Source organism: Lactuca serriola, chromosome 2 (assembly GCF_051521515.1).
Source record: "Lactuca serriola cultivar US96UC23 chromosome 2, Lser_US96UC23_V15, whole genome shotgun sequence".
NCBI classification, from domain to species: domain Eukaryota; kingdom Viridiplantae; phylum Streptophyta; class Magnoliopsida; order Asterales; family Asteraceae; genus Lactuca; species Lactuca serriola.
In genome coordinates, this window is record NC_136409.1 from 185,667,708 (window position 1) to 185,671,993 (window position 4,286).

Sequence of the window (4,286 nt, forward strand, 5' to 3'; positions counted from 1 at the left end):
CCTTGTCTCTTGCTTTTCCCACACGCACAGTTGCAACAAGTCGGCCGTTTCACTTGATTTGGTGACCTGTACTTTTCAACAACAGATTGATCAGAAGCAACTGAGTTCAAAGCAACATATTCAGAATTCAAGGAGATGTTGGTTTGTTCAATGGTGTTCTCCTTGTTCTCATCATCTGCTACTTTACCTGCACATAAAGTAGAAGCATTAGTATCGTTCAAATCAACACCCTCAGTTGCCTGTTCAACAGCTGGTTTACCGTATACCATAAATGGTTCTCGGTCAATCTCTTCCTGAGTCAAAGGTATGGATATATAGTTATGATTGAAAGGGGGAGGAACACTATCATATCCTAGACCCTTGTTTTTATTATCTTTGAATTTTAATTGGTTTTCAAATAAGGACTCAACTGTCTTACTTGACGCAGTGTAATTTTTGAAACTAACATATGTTTTTCCACACTTAATTTTCAAAGCGTCGAGTTCTTCAGTCACAACAGCAAGTTTTCTTTTGATGTGATTATAATTCTCACACTTATTGCTATAATCTTCTTGTAGTTTTCGGAAATCCTTGATTTTGGCTTCTAATTGAGCTTTCAGGGGTTTTTGTTCTTTCCTAATGGTGTACTTCTCATATTTTAGATCCTCATTTTTCCTTTTGATTAGATCTATTGATTCTCGTAAAAAATTAATAGTTTTAACACAAGATGGAGAGCAACCAGATTCATTTTCCTGAATTGATGTGGAACTCATTTGCCTTTTTTTTATTATTATTTTTTTAATTTTTTTTAATATATATATATATATATATATATATATATTTTAATTTATTATTATTATTATTATTATTATTATTATTATTATTATTTTTTAATTGCCCTTTGACTTAAAAACCGAGAAAGTTAACTTTAAAAGTCAAATTTAAAAAGTCAAACTCAAAAGTCAAACTCAAAAGTCAAACTTGAAAAGACAAACTTAAAAGTCAAACCGAAAAGCTAAATTTGAAAAAATAAAAGTCAAACGAGAAAGTCAAAGTTTAAAGTCAAAGGTCAAATTTTAAAAGTCAAAGTCAAAATTTTAAATCAAAAGTCAAAAATAAAAGTAAAAATTAAAACTAAATTTTTTTTGGGTGAAAATAGAATTTTAAAATAAAAGATTTTGAATTTTGGGCTAAAATTGACAATTTGGCGAAAATAGGGGCGAAATGGAGTCCTTATGATTTAAATTTCAAAGCAAGTAAACATATACCAAGTTGGTTGAGATGGTAACGCGCTGGTTGTGTAGGGGGAAGACCCTGGTTCGAATCCTGTCACCTTCAATTTCCGTTACTACTTTTTCTAATACAAGGCTGCTGTGCGAGGACTAGAGCTGCGAAGCGAGGAGAACCAAATGCGAGCCGAACACGCTGTTGATACGATAGCGAGGCAGCTGAGCCGAGAATCCGAGGCTAGACCGAGCCGCACACTCCGAGGCGTACACCGAGACCGCACACATGCGAGCCGAATACGCTGTTGATACGAGAGCGAGGCACAACTGAGCCGAGAATCCGAGGCGAGACCGAGCCGCACACTCCGAGCCGGCCGTACACACCGAGCTGCACACTGCTGAGCCGCACACCTTCAAAGTCTGGCCGCACACCTTCAACATATTTGCGAAAAAAAAAAACGACGTTTTTTTTACCCTTTTTTGCTCCAAAACTCGATCAAAAACTCGTTTTTATGAAAAATGCAAAGAAGAAACCCCCCTTATTTTTGCGAGATCTATCCAAAAACGCTATTATCTTTTCAAAATAAGATCAAATAAGTTCCAGATCTGACAAAATTGACTGATACAATCCAAGCTTTGATACCAATTGTAAGTCCCCAAAATTGCTTGTGTATCAAACAGATCCAATTGATGGTGCGGAATCCCAATCAATTGGATGATTTCAGATCATTTAGAAGAGAAGGAGAAGAAGAATTATGATGAATCTAACGATGTATTCAATATGAATGATGCTCCTTACAATAGATTCTCTCTCTCACACACACTTCTTCTCTCTAACTTTCTCTCTCTTCTCTAGCCTTCTCTTCTTCCGCCTTCTAACCGTACACTCCCACATGCACTCCTCTATTTATATGGACCTTCGGCCATACACATGTGTACAGCCGCACACCCTGTGTACGGCCGTACACAGGGTGTGCGGTCGTACACACGTTACGGCCGTACACACAAACCGCAAACATATACAATATTACATAAAAATATATTTTCCTAGAAAAGCAAAGTATAAACCATATTTTTGACCCAACACGCAGCGTACTTCGGTTCTTATCCTCTCCGAATGCGAGACAGCTGGATGCGAAGTTGGCACCTTATCCGAAGGTACGCCCAGCGTAGCCTTCGGTACGCCCAGCATACCACCGAAGTTCAACAACCTATAAATAGTTGCGAGATTTCCCGGAAAATTCACACCAATTCACTTCTCTCTCTAAAATACTTTCTCTCTCTAAGGGTTTTAACCCCCCTAAACCCTAGGTAAAACCCCTAGCACCTGAGGGAAGCCCCGAGGCTCTCGGAGTCCCGAGAAAAAGGGTCTTTCGGTTTCGAAACGCTGCTCCAAGCAAAGCCCGATTTTCTTTAAAACCCGCTGTAAGTGAGCTACACCTACGCAATTTTTAATATAGCTTTTAAGTAATTATACTAATGTTATTATGTCCTTAAAATAATTATTTGGGCTATTATTATGAGTTATATAGAGTGTTGTTTAACGCTTATATAATAATAATAATAATAATAATAATAATAATAATAATAATAATAATAATAATAATAATAATAGCTAGACTAATAATTAGTCGCGGTTAACGTTAGACTAAACCCTAGTGGTAATGATACTAGGTTTCGTCGAAGGAAATTGTTTTGAGATAACGAGGTGCTGTCCGAGTGCCGAGTCACCACCTTATCAAGTGAGTGCATAGTTACTTTCAGCTTACACATAGATATGAAGTATTTTATATAAATTACGTGCTATGTGTGGATACTGTCTGAATACTTGCTGTCTATGTTGGGTGAAAGATTTTTATACATGTTTTAAATTATCTAAACTGTATACGTATTTTATATCTACAAAATGTGTTGCGTAAAACATGGGTTGATGAAATAGTTTCTGTGTGACAAAAATAAAATGATGAATAGGTGATATAAACCATGAGGTAAGGGTGAGAGGTGAACCATGAGAGAAGCCTTTTACCCCTGCGTTGGCCCCGTCATCCAGCAGAGTATGGGTGACAACCACGGACTATTCTAGACAACCCAGTGGACACTAGTAGGCTCGCAACCTATAGGTGTTTTGAACTATGTATTCACCAGGTGTACTCTAAAAACCCATCGACACGTATTGCGAGTGGATTCTCGGAAACGATACCGTCGATAAACGAGATAAAACCCATTGACCTGTATTACGAGAGGAGTCTCAGAAACAATATTGTCAATAAACGAGATAAATCTTGGTAACTATGAATTTAGTGCCTGTTGAGTAAACCTTGGCAACGATGGATTTCGTGCCTATTCCTTAGGATAACCCTTAGGAATAAATAAACGAGGAATAGCTGAATTCTTAGGGTAGAATAAAGAAGATAATGAGGATGGGTAATTGGGTTGATTGTTTAAATGTTTAAACATAATAATTATATTATTGTGGGTTGAAAACCCTATGTACCCACCAGGTTTCCCAACCTGACCCATTCAGTTTATTTATATCACAGGTGTTGATATGAAGTCACATTACACTGAGGGATTAAGGAGATATAAATCACTAGTGATAATGAATGTAAGTTCTGTTTATGCTTATGTTTCTGTATTGACAATGACATCCAAAATGTTTTAAAATGAATAAAAACACTTTTCTTCAGAAATGCTTTGATAACGTATTTATCATGCTTACTGGGAACAAATTTCGCAACCTTGTTATTAAAAGAGATACCCTGATTTTTATAAAGCATAAACAAAATCGGTCTTTTTCTGGCCATGAAAATGGGGATGTCACAATAGGGTCCTCGTACGCGGGGCGTACTTGGTACACGAGGCGTCCAAAGTCTACGCTAGGTGTAGCCTTGCATCCAGCTTCACAAATTGCACCTCTGAATTCTAAAATTCATATATTTCGCATACGAGTTCCGCTTTTGACATTCTTTATATCCACACGTAGGCAGGACCATACTCTACGAGTTTCGTTTAGACTTCGTCGGCTAATTCTCGACTAATTCTAAATTTAATAGTATGGGAAGATTACACTGTTTAACGATC